We start from the raw sequence: 21,522 nt of genomic DNA, 5'->3' as shown, positions 1-21,522 counted from the left end.
ATCTCTTGGCTGTTACTCATAGTGAGGCAGTGCAGTGTAGTGATTAGAGCAGCGTTCCCCAACCTGGCACCCTCCAGGTGTGTTGGACTACAACTCTCATCTTTCCCAGCCTGCTAGTTGGGAATGATGGGAGTTGTAGCCCAACATATTTGAAGGGTGCCAGGTTGGAGAAGGCTGGGTTTGAGTGTTGGACTAGGACTGTGGAGACCTGGGTGTGAATATCTACTTAGTCAAGAATCATAGAATAGTAGACTTGGAAGGGGCCTATAAGGCCATCAAGTCCAACCCTCTGCTCAATGCAGGAATCCACCTTAAAGCATCCCTGACAGATGGTTGTCCAGCTGCCTCTTGAAGGCCTCTAGTGTGGGAGAGCCCACAACCTCCCTAGGGAACTGGTTCCATTGTCGTACTGCTCTAACAGTCAGGAAGTTTTTTCTGATGTCCAGCCGGAATCTGGCTTCCTTTAACTTGAGCCCGTGATTCCATGTCCTGCACTCTGGGAGGATCGAGAAGAGATCCTGGCCCTCCTCTGTGGGACAACCTTTTAAGTATTTGAAGAGTGCTATCATGTCTCCCCTCCATCTTCTCTTCTCCAGGCTAAACATGCCCAGTTCTTTCAATCTCTCCTCATATGGCTTTGTTTCCAGACCCCTGATCGTCCTGGTTGCCCTCCTCTGAACACGCTCCAGCTTGTCTGCGTCCTTCTTGAATTGTGGTGCCCAGAACTGGACACAATACTCAAAATGAGCCCTAACCAGGGCCGAACAGAGGGGAACCGTTACCTTGCATAGTTTGGAAGCTATGCTTCTATTAATGCAGCCCAAAATAGCATTTGCTTTTTTTGCAGCCACATCGCACTGTTGGCTCCTATTCAGCTTGTGATCTACAACAATTCCAAGGTCCTTGTCGTTTGTAGTATTGTTGAGCCAAGTATCCCCCACCTTGTAACTGGGTGATCTTGGCCCTCAGCCCAGTCTACCTCACACGCTCATTGTGTCACCATATACACCACCTTGAGCTCTTTGGAGGAAAGGCCGAGTATAAATGTGATAAATAAGGGTTAAACACTGTTTCATGGCACCCTGTGTCGCCTGTGAGTGGTTTCAGGCCAGCTGGCTGCAGCTGAGGCAAATTTCTCCACTCCGAAACAAATTGAAAACCCAGTGCTGGTTTGTGGCAGTGGCGGAAGGGAGCTCTTCCAATTGGCCAATTTTCACCAAGATATTTGTTTCTCTAGCTATAAATTGGTCAACCTGAGGTAAAATTTCAATATCCAGGTGGATGTTGCTTAGGAGGATATTGTACACCTATGGAGAGTAGGTTATTTTAGTAAACTGAGGTGGGAATATCAAGACCAGTGATTGCTCCCACTCCTGTTTCATATTGACAGGTTAACTGTTCAGACCCACCTTCCATATTTTCCTTTAATTTTCCTTTCTGTCGCTGTGCTCTCGGTTACTTTTTCCAGCATTAAATAAGCTGTTTAAATTATTTCAAATTCGTCCACGTGCCCTCATGAGCAGTGACACACATTCGACCGCAGGGGTGGGGAACATGTGGCCCTCCAGATGTTTTGGCCTACAACTCCCATCAGCTATGCTTGCTATGGCTGATTGGAGCCCTAGGCGAAAACATCTGGTGGAACACAAATTGCAACTTTTGTGAATAAGCACCCAAAGGTTATTACCCCCCACACGTTTTTATTGGCCGGTTGGCCTGCTAGTCTTTTGTGGTGCTTTGTCAACCTGAATGGGGGGAAAAACCCATAACACTTGTTCACCAGTGTCTCACTCTCGCTAAGACAATGGTGGTAGTAAGAAGGAAGACAAGTAGCTGCCCCTGCCTACTTGCTAACTATTATGCATGGTGTGGAGAAGGTTAATAAGGAGACATTTTTCTTCCTCTCTCAAAGTACTAGAACCCGGGGTCATCCCATGAAGCTGATTAGAGGGAGATCCAGGACAAATAAAAGGGAGTTACTTCTTCACACAGCATATAGTTAATTATGGAACTCACTAGGCAGTGACAGACTTTGTATTTCTGGGTGCAAAGATTACTGCAGACGCTGACTGCAGCCAGGAAATCAGAAGACGTTGACTTCTTGGGAGGAGAGCAATGACAAATCTTGTTAAAATAGTTAAGAGCAGAGACACCACACTGACAACAAAGGTCCGCATAGTTAAAGCCATGGTATTCCCCGTCGTAACCTATGGCTGCGAGAGCTGGACCATAAGGAAAGCTGAGCGAAGGAAGAGAGATGCTTTTGAACTGTGGTGTTGGAGGAAAATGCGGAGAGTGCCTTGGACTGCAAGAAGATCAACCCAGTCCATACTCCAGGAAATAAAGCCAGACTGCTCACTTGAGGGAATGGTATTAAAGGCAAAACTGAAGTACTTTGGCCACATAATGAGAAGACAGGATATCCTGGAGAAGAGGCTGATGCTAGGGAAAGTGGAAGGCAAAAGGAAGAGGGGCCGACCAAGGGCAAGAGGGATGGATGATATTCTGGAGGTGACAGACTTGACCTTGGGGGAGCTAGGGATGGCAATGGCCGACAGAAAGCTCTGGCGTGGGCTGATCCATGAAGTCACGAAGAGTCGGAAGCGACTGAACGAATAAACAACAACAAACCACAAGTTGTAGTGATGGCTACCAATTTGGATGGGTTTAAAAAGGGGTTGGATAAATTCCTGCAGGAGAAGGCTATCCATGGCTACTAGCCCTGATGGTTGTGTGCTACCTCCAGTATCTGAGGCAGTAAGCCTTGGATTGGTGAGGAACATGGGCGGGAGGGTGCTGTTGCATCATGTCCTGCTTTGTTGGTCCCTGGTCGACAGCTGGTTGGCCCTGTGTGAGTAGAGTGCTGGACTAGATGCACTCTCGGTCTGATTCAGCAGGGGACTTCTTATGTTCTTATGTTCTCTCTGCCTGTCAAGCAAGCAAGTGGTAGTAGTGATGGGGAAAAGGATGAGGAGCAATAGCAACCGCTGACAATGGTGGTGAGAAGATAGACTCATTGAGGGAGGGCCCCCGTTGTGGGTGTCTTGGCCGTGGACCCAACCAGGAGCTGCCACTGACCATGGTTGACATAATCCATGGTTTGCAAACTCTCTTCCTAACTTGACTTTACATCCTGGTTTCCTTTAGTGCAATTTAGCCATTTTCATCCACGTTCTTAACTACAGTTAAGGAAAACTGAACACAATTAAGTGTTATGTCTGCACAGGGCGATCATGTAGCATTTGACGAGGAAGGGCTTCACCATCCACCACTAACCTCCCATGCCACTGGAGGAGAACAGGTGGCACTGTGCTGGTGGTGTTGGTGGAGTCTTATTACGAAAATACGTCTAGATTACTTGGCTTACCTTTTATTTCCGGGGAAAAAAGGCCCTTGTCAAGATGACACAGCTTTCACCCCATTGACATAGACCATTGAGGTTGTTCTGTTGAGGTCATGATTTCACCTTACCTGTTTTTCACCTGTGAAGCAGATGGGAGCTTGAACAGGAACTGATTTCCTTGATTTCAAGGGATGGATCTTTTCACTCCCCCCCCCCTCACCCCCCCCCCCACGGTCCTTTCAGTGGTGCTGTCAGGACCGTTTGACAAGACAGCATTGCTATCGTTAATTCGTGCCATTTATTACCGCTGCCGTTATCTCCTCGATGGCTCCTTCCGAAATTATGGGGGGTATGGGGGGAAAGGTGGCTGGCCCTCTTAATGGCGAGGGGGGTGTTTGCTAAGGAGACGACAAGGCTACGGTAATGAATCACATGCTCAAGAACTGTAAGTGTTTTATTAAGGCTGGTTGGCGTTCTCTCTCCCACCCCCACCCCCCGGGCTTTCTTCTTTCTTTTTAGACTGAATGCCCAATCACTACAGAACCGTGAAACTCAAATTGCCTTACAGCTCTCTCATGAACATACTTTTAATCTCGTTGACCTGTCGTTATGCTACGAGGCATAAATTCAGATTTGGAGATCTTATGTTCAATCATAAATCGGGCTGGCAGTCTTCCGATCAACAGAATAAAACTGTCTCCTACGAGGTGGGTTTTTTATTTGCCGGAGCTGCTCCAGGAGACGAAGCGGAGGTAGAGTCAGCTTTTCTTAATAAACTATCATTAAAAGAAAAAAAAGAAAAAAAAGGAGCAGGAACGTGTGAGAGAGAAACCCAGGCGTGAAATTTGCAAGGGGGAGAAGGAGGGGGGGGGGGAGAGAGAAATCAGGAGATGTTTAAATAACATTAATGTCAAACATAAACTTACAGAATGTGGGAAATTCTGAATTAGGGCTGGCGTGGTGGGGTAGCAGTGGCGTCCGCTCTTGCAGTAGTGAAGAAATTATGAGGCTGGGGAAAAAGAGGGAGAGAGAGAGACAGAGAGAGAGAGAGAAAGAGAGAGTGTCCCCATAGGAGTGGAGTAATGAGCATTGGTTGGTCCGCTGGCCGGCTTTGACTTCCTTAAATTCTTCACCCCCAAAAGCCTCGAGAAACTGCAGGTGCTGCCAGATGAGGATTTTATTTTGTATTCACACATTCCATTTCTAGCCCTTCCATGTTTTCCCACTGCTTCTTCCTTCCTTTTTTTAAATGTGATAAAAAATCCATTAAAGAAGAAAAGACGGAAGAGCTATCCGATGCCTTTTGGTTTGGTAGCCCTGGGAACCCTCCATCTGGAAGCACCCTTTTCGCAAATACTCTGATGGGTTTCCGAATGGATTCTGGCGCAGGGCGTTTCTTAATGGGCACAAACATCGGAAGTTGTATTAACCCCGAAAGTGGAATTTGGAACCTTTCCTTTTCATGCATAGGAAGGGTGGAAGGTCATATGAAGATCTGAAACCCTGTGAACGTTGGAGGGTGTAGTTAGGGAGAAAGCGCTTTTGGCGTTGGGACCAAGCAGTGGTCTTCTCTTCGGTCTTAGACCAAGGAATACTTTTTAATCTCAGTTTTTAATATTCATAAAGAACAGAGTCTTTGCATGCCAAAGGTCCCAAGTTCTATCTCTTGCATCCCCATGGAGCCCTGCCCTCTTTTCTATCTGGTCCCTCTATCTGGTCCCTCTTCATCACTCTGTTGTGATGAAGAGGGAAATTCACCAGGTGCTGCATGCATACAAATGACACCTACTGAAATTCCCATTTCTGTTTCTTGTTTATTCGTTCAATCGCTTCCGACTCTTCGTGACTTCATGGACCAGCCCACGCCAGAGCTTTCTGTCGGCCGTCGCCACCCCTAGCTCTCCCAAGGTTGAGTCCGTCACCTCCAGAATATCATCCATCCATCTTGCCCTCGGTCGGCCCCTCTTCCTTTTGCCTTCCACTTTCCCTAGCATCAGCCTCTTCTCCAGGGTATCCTGTCTTCTCATTATGTGGCCAAAGTACTTCCGTTTTGCCTTTAATACCATTCCCTCAAGTGAGCAGTCTGGCTTTATTTCCTGGAGTATGGACTGGTTTGATCTTCTTGCAGTCCAAGGCGCTCTCAGCATTTTCCTCCAACACCACAGTTCAAAAGCATCTCTCTTCCTTCGCTCAGCCTTCCTTATGGTCCAGCTCTCGCAGCCATAGGTTACTACGGGGAATACCATTGCTTTAACTATGCGGACCATTTCTGTACAAGTGTTAAAGATACAAGATCCCTGTCCTCCTTTCCGCAACGTCACCCTAACCAGCACTCTTAAAATAAGTAGGATTTGGGCCAGGGTATATGTCTACATGTGTCACAATACTACGTGCAGAAAGCTCAAAGACGTGGCTGTCATTTTCTTAGACTTTTGCAAGCCAAGGGAAGGGATCCATAGCTCAGCTATAGAATTCAGTTTATATCGCAAGGGTCACCAGCATCTCCTGGAAAGCAGCTACAAGTCATTGTATGCGATACTGGGGATAGATGGACCAATTTGGTATAAGGCAACTTCTTATGACCATGCCCAAATAGTGCATGCAGATTAGCTATTCCAGGTGTGAGTAAAGGGTGAGTGCATGATCTCCACTGAGTCATCAGTAATGTATGCGTAATCCCATATGTTTACTCCCTAAGCATCCCCTGTGCTGAAGTTGGCGCATAACTTTGTATGCTGCTAGAGAATGCTGTGGTATCCACACACATATCTGGGATTCTTTGGACTGTCGGTTCTCCTGCGAGATGCATAAGTAGGAATCTATTGGGATTTTGTTTCAGTTTGCAGATCCTCAAGAGCTTGCCCCATTCTCAGCCCTGAGCAGGAATGCATTTCACCTGAAAAAATAGCTCATGCATTCCCAAACTTGCAGTCGCATTAGAAAAGTGCATATTTTGGGGGAAATGCGCGCAGTTCAAAATGCATTTTTATTTATTTATTTATTTATTTATGGCATTTTTATACCGCCCAATAGCTGAAGCTCTCTGGGCGGTTCACAAAAAATAAAACCATAATAAAACAACCAACAGGTTAAAAGCACAAATACAAAATACAGTATATAAAAAGCACAAACAGGATAAAACCACGCAGCAAAATTGATATAAGATTAAAATACAGAGTTAAAACAGTAAAATTTAAATTTAAGTTAAAATTAAGTGTTAAAATACTGAGAGAATAAAAAGGTCTTCAGCTGGCGACGAAAGGAGTACAGTGTAGGCGCCAGGTGGACCTCTCTGGGGAGCTCATTCCACAACCGGGGTGCTGCAGCGGAGAAGGCCCTGCTCCTAGTAGCCACCTGCCTCACTTTCTTTGGCAGGGGCTCACGGAGAAGGGCCCCTGTAGATGATCTTAAGGTCCGGGCAGAGACATATGGGAGGAGGCGTTCCTTCAAATAACCTGGCCCCAAACAGTTTAGGGCTTTAAATGTCAATACCAGCACTTAGAATCGGGCCCGGACTTGGACTGGCAACCAATGAAGTTGAAAAAGGACTGGCGTAATGTGATCTCGTGACCCACGTATTTCTATGCCTTAGTCAATGGGGAGAAGTAAAGGCACACTTGTCCCATTCAGGGAGGAAAGCCAGATTGCAAACAAAAACAGGAGCGAGGCAAACTGAGCTCCAAAGTGGAGTTTCGAGAATTTCGGGTGCTTGAGCACCCCTGGTTTTCTCGTCTCTCTGTGCATGAGTGTTTAATGCCGGTGCAAGTTCTGCAGTCAAGGTGAGGGATGGGGGGGGGAGGGAGGGAAAAAAGAGCAAACTCTGGAAGGAAACCCATGGCAACAGAAAGGGAAATGCAAGAATTAGAAATCCCCATATGTACCTAGGTTTGCCATCTCGGTTAATTAAATGCAAGTCAGGCAGCTTGGCCCCAGAGACGGTGTACGACGGCTTGCAGAGACGCTGTGGCTGGGGATGTGTGTGTGTGTGTGTGAGAAAGAGAGAGAGAGAGAGAGAGATGGGGGTCCAGCTTAATGACCTAGAGCAGAGATCTGTGGCAGGCAGCAGGGGAAGGCTTCAAGTTGAGCTTTGGGTGACTCCCACCTTTGGAAGGCAAGAGTGAGGCCTCCAGTCTGCTATTAATTCTCTCTCTCTCTCTCTCTCTCTCTCTCTCTCTCTCTCTCTCCCCGGCATCATTATCAATTTAATTGGGAGTTGCCCATTGCTCCTGATTTTCTTTGATTTTCTCCCCCTCTTTTGTTCTGACTTTATACTGTTAGTTTTACCCTACCCAGTGCCTGTTTACCCTACCCTGTGCCTGTTTGCATTCTCTTCCCCTCCTTATTGTTTTATTATGGTTTTATTAGAATGTAAGCCTATGCGGCAGGGTCTTGCTATTTACTGTTTTACTCTGTACAGCACCATGTACATTGATGGTGCTATATAAATAAATAATAATAATAATAATAATCTTTTCAAGGAGGGGCGAATCTGCACAGAACTGTTTAAAGAAACCTGTTGTTGTTTAAAGATCATTCTTAAATAAATAAATATTATTTTTATAACAGTACAAGGAACAGGGCTTCCTGGAGGCAACTGAAAGCCCACTGTGTGAAGTAGGAATAGATGGATGTTAGGTCTAATCCAGCAAGTCACCTCTCATGTTCTGAACCCTGACGGGGAAGCAAACTTACAGAATTTGCCTCTGTAATTTCCACAGCTGCTGTAGACTCTGGCGGCTGGGAGAGGTGGTTTTTCTTCGGTCCCAACGCAGCCTGGATTCTGCATCTCCACGTAAAAAAGGATCTTGGGTACCAGGTGATGGAGGCTTCTCTTCCTAAGAACCTGGAGGGACATTGCCAGTCAAAGTAGATGCTACCACGCTAAATGGAGAAATTATTATTATTATTATTTATTTATATAGCACCATCAATGTACATGGTGCTGTACAGAGTAAAACAGTAAATAGCAAGGCCCTGCCGTATAGGCTTACAATCTAATACACCTGCTGAAATTCCCTTCTCTATGCAACCGTTAAAGATACAGGAGCCCTGTCCTCCTTTCCATAGGGTCACCCTACTCCAGCCGCTTAGTCGTTTTAGTTGCCGTTTCAAAAGGGATCCTTTCTCAGTCCCACCTGGAGATGTGGGGGATTGAATCTACTATCATCTGCATGCAAAGAAGGTTCACCACCACTGAGCTACGGCTAAATTAGAAGCACTCTAGGATTTCAGCCTGGGATTTTTCCCACCACCTCCTATATACAATGCCAAATGCCTGGGAGTAGAGGAAGGCTTACCTTGGTACCAAAAGGATGACTATGTTGGAACCAGGCAGGCCTCTACTTCAGCTACATGAAAGGAACTACTGTATGAACGAACCTTCAATGAGTGTGCATGAGCTGGGGAGAGAATGAGAAATGTAGTCCGAGAGGAGAGGTGAAATGCTTTAAACATGAGGACCAGGGGCTTGAATCTGGGGTGGAAATCAGCCTGAATGCAGAGAGCAGCAACATACGATCCTCGTGTTTGCAAAGAGGTCTCATTTTCCGCCCTGCTTTGCATCGCCTACATTTCCCGCGAGCAAAACTTTGCGCATAAATAAATGTGCCGATGTCCTTCCCCTTCCTGATTCCTCGAGCGGATTTTCATTTCTGTTCCAGTTGTTGTGTCTGTAATCTCCCTGGCAGGCGCAGCTCTTCCCTCTCCTTCTGTGCTCCTGTGGGGCTTCCACGTGGAGCGTATAAAGCCCCATCGTTCAGCGCTATCTGACTAGTTTTAATCATAGCATTTTCCATTTAATTAGGGAGGAAGGCACACGTTGCATATTAATATACGGCTCAGCCCTCGCCGCCCTGTGCATTGGAGAGGAGACTTTTGGAGCAGGGGTTGTGTGGGAATGAAACGTGGCTACGTGGCTCCTCTCTAGCTCTGTCTCTGCAGCCTGAAATGGGTGTGTGGATTGGGGTTGCTCCCGCTAGTTCTGCTAACCAGAAGAAGAAGGGAAACCTTCTCGCTTGGAGGCAATGATCACCAATAGCTATTATTATCACTCTTCAAATACTTGAAAGGTTGTCACACAGAGGAGGGTCAGGATCTCTTCTTGATCATCCCAGAGTGCAGGACATGGAATCATGAGCTCAAGTGACGGGAAGCCAGATTCCGGCTGGACATCAGGAAAAACTTCCTGACTGTTAGAGCAGTACGATAATGGAACCAGTTACCTAGGGAGGTTGTGGGTTCTCCCACACTAGAGGCCTTCAAGAGGCAGCTGGACAACCATCTGACAGGGATGCTTTAGGGTGGATTCCTGCATTGAGCAGGGAGTTGGACTCAATGGCCTTATAGGCCCCTTCCAACTCTACTATTCTATGATTCTATGTTTCTACTATTAGTCATATTACTACAATGCTGGCAGATACATAATTTGTACATTGGGAGCATATCTGATATGTGGCTTTTTTAATAGTGGCTTTCTGCTTGTGTTCAGAGGCATACTTCCTCTAATACTGGAGGTGATATATAGCCATCTTGATAAGGTTGTCATTGGCTAACAGTCATGATGATTTGTTCATTTGATTTGTACTCTGCCTTTGTACCCCAAAAAATGGCACTTCGAGGCTGCTTACAAAAACGGTTTAAAGTAGATTAAAACAATAAAACACATTAAAAGGCAATAAAAAGTTACAATTACAGAACAAAAACAGAAGCCAACCCATAGACACAGTTACAGGCCAAAGCTGTTCTTGTACAGTTCTGGTCACCACACCTAAGAAAGGCTATTATAGAGCTAGAAAAAGTGCAGAAAAGGGCAACTAAAATGATTAAGGGGCTGGAGCATCTCCCCTACGAGGGAAGGTTACATCAGCTGGGATTGTTTAGCTTGGAGAAATGGAGGCTAAGGAGAGACACGATAGAGGTGTACAAAATTATGCGTGGTATGGAGAATGTGGACAAGGAGACATTTTTCTCCCTCTCTCAAAATACTAGAACCCGGGGTCATCCCATGAAACTGATTGGTGGGAGATCCAGGACTAATAAAAGAAAGTATTTCTTCACACAGCGCAGTTAAATTGTGGAACTCCCTACCACAAGATGTAGTGATGGCCACCAATCTGGGCCATCATTTAAAAGGGGGTTGGATAAATTCCTGGAGGAGAAGGCTATCCATGCTTACTAGCCCTGATGGTTGTGTGCTATCTCCAGTATTCGAGGCAGTAAGCCTGTGTGCCCCAGTTGCTGGGGAACATGGGTGGGAGGGTGCTGTTGCACCATGTCCTGCTTGTTCATCCCTGGCCGATGGCTGGTTGGCCACTGTGGGAACAGAGTGCTGGACTAGATGGACCCTTGGTCTGATCCAGCATCAGGGCTCTTCTTATGTTCTTAATATAGTGGTCTTTACCTGACATCAGAAGGAGAGCAGAGAGGCAGCGAACTGAGCCTCCCCTGATCCACAGCCTGGGACCAGCCACCGAAAAGGCCCTGTCTTTTGTTGCCACTAGGGTGACCATATGAAAAGGAGGACAGGGCTCCTGTATCTTTAAGTTGTCCAGGAAAGGGGATTTCAACAGGTGTCATTTGTATGCATGCAGCACCTGGTGAAATTCCCTCTTCATCACAACAGTTAAAGTTGCAGGAGCCCTGCCCTCTTTTGTACCTGGTCACTCCAGTATAGCTCCTGCAGCTTTAACTCTGTGAGCATGTTTTAAGTAGGATTCCTTTCTGGATGTTGGTGTGGATGTATTTTGGTAGGCCCAGTTTCTGAAGGTTTTCTGTATAGTTTTTTGATGAGATGCCGGTGACTGATGTGACTAACAGGATAGTTGTTGTTGTTTTAAAAATCAGTAAACTTGAATGCAAAAAAACAAATATAATAATATAATAAAAATAATGAGGAGGATAGTAATCTTTAGAATAAAATTATTATGGAACATGATGTATGAACATCCCACTATCGTCTCTGTGCACCCATTTTATAGGATCCTCCCCTTTTTTTACATGGTGCTTTAGAAACCTGCAAAACTTTCTTTAGCACAGATTGCATGCTACCTCCAGTCTTCGAGGCAGTAAGCCTGTGTGCACCAGTTGCTGGGGAACATGGGTGGGAGGGTGCTGCTGCACCGTGCCCTGCTTTGTTAGTCCCTGGTCGACTGCTGGTTGGCCACTGTGTGAACAGAGTACTGGACTAGATGGACCCTGGGTTTGATCCAGCATCAGAGCTCTTCTTACGTTCTTTTGTTCTTAACAATGTGAGACGAGTTTGCACACTGGCAGCTATTATTACTTCATTATTATTTAATGCATTTTAAAACTGCCTTTCAGGGTAACTTATCTTCCCAAGGCGGTGTACAATAATCAGTAAAACAACATTTAAGATTATACAAGTAACAATAACAGCATTAAAACGCTAAAATAACAGCAGCGCATTAAAAAGTCAGGTAATAGAATCAAGTAAATTTCTTTGTCGTCTCCTTCCTTCTTTTTCTAAAATGCTCTTAGCTGGTCAGGCAGGGGATCCCCTCTGGCTTCATGCCCGAAAAGTCTTCCTTCTGCCTCCTGCACTATCTAGCCGCTTAGTAATTCCCAGTTTGGGATTTAAGCCCTTTGCAAGTCATCGACCGGGGCACGTGACTTTTCCCTACCACCAGCTGTTTCTAGAACCAAAGCAGCCGTCACCTTGGCACGCAACTCATTCTTCAGAAAGGAAGAACCCACACTGGGCAGGGTAATGTTTTTGCCAAACGTGTCATAGCGATCAGGGTATGGATCCCTACTCCAGCACAGAGATAGCAAATACCCTGCAAGTGATGAAAGTGTTGCTATTTCGATAAAGGGCAGGTCACCGAATTCTGCGAAGCGGAACTGGTTTGGTCCGGCGAGCAAGAACTGATCAAATCGGTTGGCAAAGAAGAGGAGAGAGCTCAACCGCCGAGCACAGATCCTAATCTGGTAGCACTGCAGCAGACCTCAGGGAGGTTTTAAGCCAATTTTCTGCTGCTGCTTTGTCACTCCTCAGATCCTTTCAGAAACAGAACTTCCGAGGGGACTCTGGTCAGCAGCTAATCTCGAACGTTGGCTCAGCCCGTTGGCTCACTCCCTAGAGAGCCAAGACGCAGGGAAAGGGACGCTTAACCCCTTCCCCAAGTATTCATAAGGAAGAAACCCTGACACTGCTTTCATTGTTGTTGTTAATAGGCGGGAATAGGGTGTGGTGTCTGGGTCAACGGCTGCTTTGGCATAATAGCTTGGGGGAGATCTGCCCTGTGTTTACAAAAGCACGTTTCCGCTTGACAATTTACAGGAATAGCTGCTCCAAATGACACCTTTTAGGGCCACGACGCAGGACTTTGAAAAGCAGATCAGCTAGTTTTTATGGGCTGGTTACTTCTGCAGACTTTCTTGCAAGGACGTTGGAGTCAAGCTAAGTTGACCATGAGGCTGGGTTGCCTCCAGGGGGGGGCAGTTGATATCAGGAGGGGGACTCCCCTTGAAGCCCCCCCCCCACATGCCATCTGGCCCCTTTTCACCCTGCGCAGAGGAAGGGACTCACCCCCAGGCATTTGGAAGAGCAGCTAAGTGTGCAGCTGGCTTTGCTTCTCTTTGCCTGTCTCGATTGCTGAGGGAGGAGGAGTGAAACAGACTTAGCCGGTTCCTCGAGGTGTTGACTGAGGCCTGCCTTCACTCCCCCCTCGCTTTCTCCAACTGGAACAAAGCCTGCTCAGCCGCTGCCTTGAGGAACATGCCTTCAGGCCATTTTCCTACCCCCTTGGCCTTCTCGGAGGGATGTGGCTTCGATGGAGGCCTCTGCAGGCCGGATGGGGCAGCCTGGGTGGGAGGTTGCTCATCCCTGTGTGAGGCCAACTACAGTGCATGGGTAGACTTCCCTGTGCATTGTTGTAGCCATTCAGTAGAGGATGTATCAGGGATAGTCTGGGCAGGGCCTCAAAGGAACCCTCAAAAAAATGCAAGCTCCCTCTTGCAAATTGACTCCACTGATTTCAAGGTTATTTCAACTGTGTGCCCCGAGGGAAGGCAGAAGTGAGGAAGTCCAGGTCAGGTTGCTCCTGCTATCCTGAAGGCCTGAGAGAATGATATTCTGGTAGGGTTTTTTGGCGAAGTTTTTGGCCTAGTTTAAAAATTGCAAACCAAAGGTGGTGTAGAAATGTACTACCTAACTGAGGTGGGCTGGCCCAGCTGCCATCAAGTTTTATATCAAGTTGAACACTCAAGCAGCCCAACCGAGGCCAGCCCAAGATATTTTGCTGCCCGAGGCTGAACAGCAAATGGTGCACCTCGCGCACCGAAGTCAAGGTGCATAGGACCCAAAGACAGGCAAATTATTTTGCCACATGAGGCGGAAAATCCCATCTCTGGAAGTAAAAATCTAACAATAACTAATTAAATAACTAACGATTTGCTGCCCTTTCACACTACACAAAATCTGCTGCCTGACACACCTGCCTGGCCCTGAGCCTGTCAGATATTTGGGCTAAGCAAAGAGATGATCTCCCAGCACTAATCAACGCCAACTAATCAATGCCCTTGCGCTTGGGCATTTCATTGGGCCAGTTCACACCGGAACTTGTGAGTGAGCCTCCACATAGCAGGAAGCCTCTGTTTTCCTGTAGCAGTGATTGCTTCTGAGAGCTGCTACAGGCAACTCGTAGGAAGCCTCCTTCTGGCTTTTTCACAGCACTGCCCTCTCATCCAACCTCCAGCTTCCAGCGGCAGACGAGGAAATCTGCCGTGCCTCTGTGTTACCACAGACTTCTACTTGAAAGGAATACCCAAGCTCTCATCTGCCAATAACTAAGAATTTGAAATATATTTTTCAGAAGTGAATGCACAGCATTTATCCACAGAGAGAGAGAGAGAGAGAGAGAACCCTTGTAGAGTTTGGTCAGTCTCTTTTGCTGCTCATCCCGTGTAAGCTGAAATTCCGGCAACACATGTGCTGTTACAGCACCGACCCAGGTTGGCTACTGTCCAGAAAGTCCATTAATATACTGGGCCTTTCTCTCTCTTCCTGTGGAAAGCCAAATCTGTTACTCACAGGGAGCAGACAGAGGGAGTGGCTTGCCCAGGACTACATGAGGGAGGAAGACAGAGTTGAGCCAGTATCTCTTGAGGCTCAGGGAAGCTAGTTTAATAAGCACGCCACCCGCCCTCTTATTCTGCCTCCGGTTGCATCAGTCTGGCTCTTTCACTTTTGTATTAAAGAGATTAGGACAATTTGTTCAAGCCAGTAGGCAGGGCCAGCGTCAAGGGTAGGTGTAGTCGGGCACCTGCCGAGGGCCCACACCCTAGCAGGGGCACGCCAAAATGGCAACCTGCTTGCTCACCTGCCTCTCGCTGTGGCCCAGACAATGTTGGTGGTGAGGTGGGGGAGTAAGTAGACGCCCCTGCCTGTTTGCCTGTCTAGTAAACAAGTGGGACCCGCGATGAGAAAGAGGAGGAGGAGCAAGAACAGACGGTGGTGAGAAGATAGACTCACAAAGGCCACATTCAGACAACACGCTAAACTGAGCCTTGTGTGGCGCAGAGTGGTAAAGCAGCAGTTTCTGCAGCCGAAACTCTCCCCACGGCCTGAGTTCGATCCCAGTGGAAGCTGGTTCTCAGGCAGCCGGCTCGGGTCGACTCAGCCTTCCATCCTCCCGAGGTCGGTAAAATGAGTTCCCAGCTAGCTGGGGGAAAGGTAATCACGGCCGGGGAAGGCAACAGCAAACCACCCCGCTATAAGGCCTGCCAAGAAAACCTCAGCGAAAGCTGGCGTCCCTCCAAGAGTCAGTAATGACTCAGTGCTTGCACGAGAGGTTCCTTTCCTTCCTTAGTGTGTTGTCTGAACCAGGCCAGAGGGAAGGGGCGGTTGAGGGTGTCTTGCCCAAACTGCACCCTTCGCTTGCGGAACGCATGCGCCAGGCGTGCTACAGGCGAGGATAGCCATACCCGTACCTGCTCACAGGGCATGTGTGTGGATACAGCAGGTCGTGGCATGTTGTCCTGGCTTCGTGCAGCGTGGGGAGGCCTAGGTCTCCTTTCATGTCCTCTTTCCTTCCTCTCCCCCCTCCTCATCCCACTCTCACGTTTAACTTAGTTCTTTTTCCTCAACGCCCCCCTCCAACCTGAAGCGATTATAATTATAGATGTTTGCCAAACTCGTTCTACACATCTCGGCGTTTAAAAGAAAATGCCGTGTGTGTGTGTGTGTGTGTGTGTGTGTGTGGAAATGAAAGGTAAACCGCAAGGCGAGGAGGCGAGAGTCAGTTTCTGGGCGTGTCTGAGGATCTTGAGCGTGGGTGCAGGATTCCCCTCTTCCGAGAAGGCGGCTCGTGTTCCTGTCTCCGTGCGGAGGGTGGCTGGCATGATAAAAGGGGAGAGGCAAGCCAAGCGTATAAGCTGTCTCTCGCCACACGGCGCATCGCCGGCGGAACCTTTATCCCTGCACTTGACAGCTCCGGATTTTTTTTTATTATTTTTTTAAAAAAGGCCACAGCACAAAGGAGATGAAAAGAGGAACCCTGTTTCTTTAACACTTTGAGGTTTATCGCTTTAGAGATGGGAACAGCCAGAGCCATGTTTAATAAATCCTGGGATTTGGGAGTGGGGGGAACAGCAACACACACACACACCCTGCTTGTTAAAACTGGTTAAAACCACCAAATGCCCCTGACTTCCCAGCTAGTTGCTCATGCTCTGTCAGTCACAATGTTTATTCATCACTTTGCATCAACTGTGGTGGGTAGGGGTCCAAGCAGAGCAGGGTTGCACATTTTTTCTATCCGTAGGGTGACCCTACGGAAAGGAGGACAGGGCTCCTGTATCTTTAACAGTCGTATAAAAGGGGATTACAGCAGGTGTCATTTGTAGGCGTGCAGCACCTGGTGAAATCCCCTCTTCATCACAACAGTTAAAGCTGCAGGGGCTATACTAAAGTGTCCAGATACAAAAGAGGGCAGGGCTCCTGCAGCTTTAACAAGGGGCAGGTGAGGTAGTTGTTGTCAAACTCAGTTGGTTTAAACACAGGGTCCTGCTTCCTGCAGGGACTGAGTTTGGGGGTGCATATGGTAACTGCAGCAGTTCTCTGTAATATTTCCAAGGATAATAGGCTATGTGAAGTCTGTCTGATCTTCCATGCTTTCAGCAGTGTGAAGTCTATAAGTGCTGCTGCTGAGAATTTCTCCCTCCCTCCCTCTCTCTCTCCCTCCCTCTCTCTCTCTCTCCTAAAACTGACTAGTGTTTCTGGTTGTTTTACTTTTAATCTCCCTCTTCACCCATGTTTTTTAAAAATATTTTTAAGCTGCTTTTAAGGAAAAGAGGTGGTGTGCAAGGTTAAAAAAAAATACAAACATCTAGCAATACAAATAAGCAAAAAATTAATATACAGTAAAACACTATATGAACAGATAATAGTAATAAAATCCACAGCCCACACATTGTAAAAAGGGCAGCGAAAACAAGTGGGTCTTCAATGCCTTCCTGCAGACCTGCAAAGATGGGTCGTGATGAACCCCCAGTGGAAGTTGATTGCAGAGGAGTGGGGCCACCACCAAGAAAGCCCTTCCCCGTTCGCTCCTTTGCTTAAGCTACGTAGAGATATGTAGCCATGTTTTCCACACTGTTCCTGCTCTGTTTCTCTTTTCCCTAGTTCCTGCTCCAGTTCAGCTACAGAAGTTGCTCTGTTGAAGGCAGCAGGGCCTGCATTTGGCAGGCGGTTAGACTAGATCAGACTTCTCCAACCTGATGCTCTCCAACTTCCATCTTCCGCAGTGACCATGCCAGCTGTGGTTGATGGGAGTTGCAGCCCACACTTCTGGAGGGCCCCAGGTTGGAGAAGGCTGCAATAGAGGCTCTCTTTGGGCACATGTCAACCTCTGTGATTCAAATAAGAACAAATTCGGAAGGATTTATTCCTGTTGAAAGGATCATGCATACAACGAAAAGGGAGGAGGAGAGTCAGACAAACTGGTTTTACAGATATAGCGGAATGAAATGGTAAAGTCCTTAGGGGAAAGAGTGGACTGTACCACTTTGTGCTGGCTGCAGCAGTGGTGGTGGTGGTAAGATTCCATTTTTGCCATACACACCCACCCACACCCAATCAAATAGCCATCCCAGCCCTTCTCACATTGGCTAGGAAAAGCTGACACACTTTCCTTAGGCTGCATTACTAGAAACTGAAATTGATCAGGACTGTTGTCTGTTTCAAGGGAAGTAAAATTGCAGGGGATGGTTTGGGATAGACAGAGGAGAGCTGTCCAAAACTTTCCCTGTCACTTTCTCTGATTCTTAAAAAGGGGGCTGTGGCCAAGACTCTCTTCTACAGTTGAATTTTCCAATACTCTCGTCGCTCTGAGTGAAATGTATTCAGCAGACCCTCAATTACCACCTTATTTTGCCAGGACAGCTAAGGTCGACAGTGTGAGTTTGTGCTGGACAGTGGGAGGTGTGTGTATGTTGTATTTTCTTCTTCCAAGTAGTTGTTGTCGGCAGTCCAGCGCAAACATTCTGTCTCGGTGGTTACTGCGGGGTCGGCAGGAGATCCTGACAGGTAGCAGTTCCTAACAGCCGCTCGTGTCAGAAGGTGCAACCCGTAGCGTTTTGCTTCCCTTGGACGTACTGACTTATTTACTGCATTTTTATCCCGCTTTTCAGCCGCCCATAAAAAGGAGAGACAGACAGGCCCTGCCTTCCCGCTTGCAAACTAAAAAGACAAGATCAGGAAGGGGAGGGGAGGGGAGGGGAGAAAGGATGAGGAAGGAGATGAGTTTTTCAAGGCCAGAGCAAGGTGGTGCGCTATAAGCCGGGCATTGAAAAGCCCAGGCTGATCAAACCTTGTTTCTGTTCTTCCCTGAAAGGTGTGGAGAAAAAGGGGACACGTCTTTTGTACCAGTAGCCTACTGAAACCGGCAGAGGACACATTACTATTATTATTATGTGGTGTGGTGTACATAATCCTCCTCTCCATTTTATCCTCACAACAACAGCCTTGTGAGGTGGGTTGGGCTGAGAGTGTGTGACTGGCCCAAAGTCACCCAGTGGGTTCAATGGCCAAGTGGGGACTAGAACCCGGATCTTCCGACTCCCAGTCCAACACTTTAGCCACTACACCCCACTGGCTCTGGTGCAGTCAGATAATTTTAGGCCCTGGACTTAATGTGCTATTGGTGTGTGTGTGTGGTTTAGATGGGCACGTATTAACTAGGGGCTGGTGTAGAAACGTAAGAAAAACATAAATATAACGTTTGCCTTCACCAGGCACACTTCAACCACGGTTTAAAACGGCGTCTGCATTCTTGATCTGTTAGTTCCCCTCCAGCAGAACCGCGTGCCAACCGTTCCGAAAAGCGCCACAAAACTCTGAGCACCAGTTTGAGCTTCCAAACTCCCATAAATCCGAAGCAAACGCCTACGGGGGTTTGCTTCGGCGTTGGCCGCTCTCTGGGTGGGCATCGTTTGTGGGCATCGTCGTGTATGTGTATGTGTGTGTGTGTGTGTGTTAGACTCCGGCTAGGCCTGCCCGGGCACACGAGACCTTCGGGTGCCCAAAACGGGGCCGTGCGTTTACACAGGCCTAGATCGACCCCATGGATGATATTCTGGAGGTGACAGACTCGACCTTGGGGAAGCTAGGGGTGGCGACGGCCGACAGAAAGCTCCAGCGTGGGCTGGTCCATGAAGTCACGGAGAGTCGGAAGCGACTGAACGAATAAACAACCCCACCCAGGCGTCCTCGGCCTGCTTGGGCTCCAAGCCGGGCGCTGGCGCTGTCCGCTTGCGTTTCTCGGGCTGGGGAGGCCTTTCTTTGCCGGCGCCCCCGCGCCATGCGGTGCGCGCCGAGGACGCACACGCGCCCTGGCCAAAGGAGACGCTTCTGTCTGGCGGGCCGCCGCGCAGGCGGCGTTCCTTGCCCGGTAGGGCAAGAGCTGATCCGCCCTCTGCCTAAGCCGCCAAGCGAGGCTGGCGGCTGGGCCGCCGCCACTGCCGCCTGCTCCTGCCGCGCGGCCCCGGGGGCGCTGGAGCTGCTTTGGGGGCGCCTGCCTCCTTCCTGCCTGCCTGCCTGCCTCCGTCTGGCCCGGCCGGCTCCAGGCGCTCGGGGGCGGGGAGGCCTGGAGGAGTTTCCAGCAGCAGCAGCAACAGCAGGTCTATGCCGCCCTCCGGGCTCCTCCGCTCCTCTCGCCGGGTTATTTATTACCTTTCTCCTGCGGCGGCGGCGGCAACGCTGCGGCTCCGGAGCGGCTGCCAAGCAGGCGGCGGCGGCAGTGGCGGCAGGGCCCCCGCACAAGGGGAATCCGGAGCAACGACGCCTTCGCTGCAGCTCAAGACTGCTAGGGAAAATTCAGCCCATAAGAAGGGACACTCTGGAGAAGACCAAGGGCCCATCTTGTCCAGTATTCTGGACAAGAATACTGTGGCCAACTAGGTGCCCCAATGGGAAACCCCACAAGCAGGGCACCCTCCCGCCCATGTGCCCCAGAAGCTTATCGCCTCTGATACTGGAGCTAGCACATAGCCAAAAGGACTAGTAGCCGTTGACAGCCTTCTCCAGGAATTTATTTAACCTTCCAAATCGGTGTCCATCACTACATCTTGTGGCAGCAAAGTCCATGGTTTAACTTTGCACTGTGCGAAGAAGTTCTTTTTATCTACCCTGAATCTCCCACCATTCAGCATCGTGGCATTGACCCCAGGTTCTACTATTATGAGAGGGTTCGCATTTGTACGGGGCAGTGGTTCAGCTACCCCACTCTGCTGTCTTCCTTTCTGGAGGAGCAACTGCCTGGCAGGCAGGTATTCAATCAGTGAAGCTTAGCTTCAGAGAGTCATGGGAGAGCTTTACCATTGGATTTCTGCTTGTCACACTAGGAAAGATGGCAGCCACCAAAGCCGTTAGTCAGTGGAGCAGCTAAGAAATTTTAGACCCTGGGCTTAAGGGTCTTAATAGGGGAGGGGGTATTAAACAATTAGCATTTCTCATGTCCTGATGATGTGTTACCAATCCTGATTTTTTAAATTAAAAAATCCTCAGAGTATGTGCACGGAGTTACCTGGGCTGGGACAGATTTGAGGTGCAGCCAAGGGTGAACCTTGCAGACGCTAAGCAGGTTAGTGTCTCAATGGGAGACGACCACCTGGTACCTGTACATCCTGGGAGTAAAGCAGAATATGAATTAAACAAATAAGGTTCAGGGAAGTTTTTTTCTGCACGCCTTATTATTCACGCGGTAAATGCTCTTGCACAGCTTTTGGTCATTTCAATGAGCAGAATTTCCCCAATGGGTAATGCCACAGTATTTTATTTAAGGCATGGAATTCATTTATCCGGTCTAAGAAATCCCCAATGGTCAGAATCTCCCTGAACTGCTGGCTGCTTCTTCTTCTTCGTCATTGTTGTTGTTATTTGTATCCTGCCTTATGCCCAATACTGGGCCTCTTCTTTGGCTCAAGGGTAGCAAGATTTAAAGCAGAGGTGGGAAACTCGTGGCCCTGAGGGCTGCAAGTGGCCCTCAGCTGAATTTCAAAAGCCCTCCACAGGTGATCAGGAAAGAGCAGTCTGTCTCTCCCCCAGCAGCCTGGAGGGAGAGGTGGAAGTTGGAGCAGGAGGGAAGGAGAAAGTGGTGGCAGAAAAAGAAAAGGGGAGAGAAAAAGGAGTGGCAGAAGGAAGGAGAGAAGGTGGCAGAGAGAGAAGGAAGGAGAGAAAGGGATGGCAGAGAAAGGGTGACAGAAAGAGAAAAGGAGTGAGAGGATGAGAGAGAGGCAGAAAGAGCAAGGATTGGGTGGCAGGAAGAGAGAGAAAAGGGTGGCAGGAAGAGAGAGAAGGGGATGAGAGAGAGAAAGAAAAGGGTGGCGGAGTGAGAGAGAAAAGGGTGGGCAGAGAAGAGATCACCCCACCACTGCCCTGCGGTCCCAGGGCTGGGCAGTGGGGCCAGTTGGCGTGGGCCTACGATTTTGGAGGGGCCCCACTCCAAGTCCCCCTGGGCAAAGTTGCTTGATTTTTCTATTGTTGATGATGAATTCGCCCGTAAAGAAAAGCACGTAAAGCATTTCTGAATGTGAAGAAGTGATGTCTTACATACATCTTGAATAAAAGTGCTTGCCATTACCTTTTTTATAAATCGCTCTAGTTCATATGTATTTAGAACTGATTAAAAAAATACTTAATGAGCAGTTTGAAATGGGGCCTA

The 21,522-nt window shown here is 48.2% G+C and overlaps 1 protein-coding gene across 2 annotated transcripts in view; it reads left to right on the top strand.

The window, feature by feature from the left end:
- SAMD11 (sterile alpha motif domain containing 11) overlaps nt 1-21,522 on the top strand; it is a 273,793-nt gene that overhangs the window by 34,145 nt on the left and 218,126 nt on the right. The window contains exon 1 of one of the 2 annotated variants that reach the window (XM_063145108.1): nt 3,981-4,050. The exons of the other annotated variant lie outside the window; for it this stretch is intronic. The gene's annotated coding sequence lies outside the window, so the exon portion shown is untranslated. Of the gene's footprint in view, nt 1-3,980; nt 4,051-21,522 lie in introns of those variants that run through there. 2 annotated transcript variants of the gene reach the window in all.

This window comes from Elgaria multicarinata, chromosome 20, assembly GCF_023053635.1.
Source record: "Elgaria multicarinata webbii isolate HBS135686 ecotype San Diego chromosome 20, rElgMul1.1.pri, whole genome shotgun sequence".
NCBI lineage: Eukaryota > Metazoa > Chordata > Lepidosauria > Squamata > Anguidae > Elgaria > Elgaria multicarinata.
This window is presented reverse-complemented; position numbering and strand designations above follow the sequence as displayed.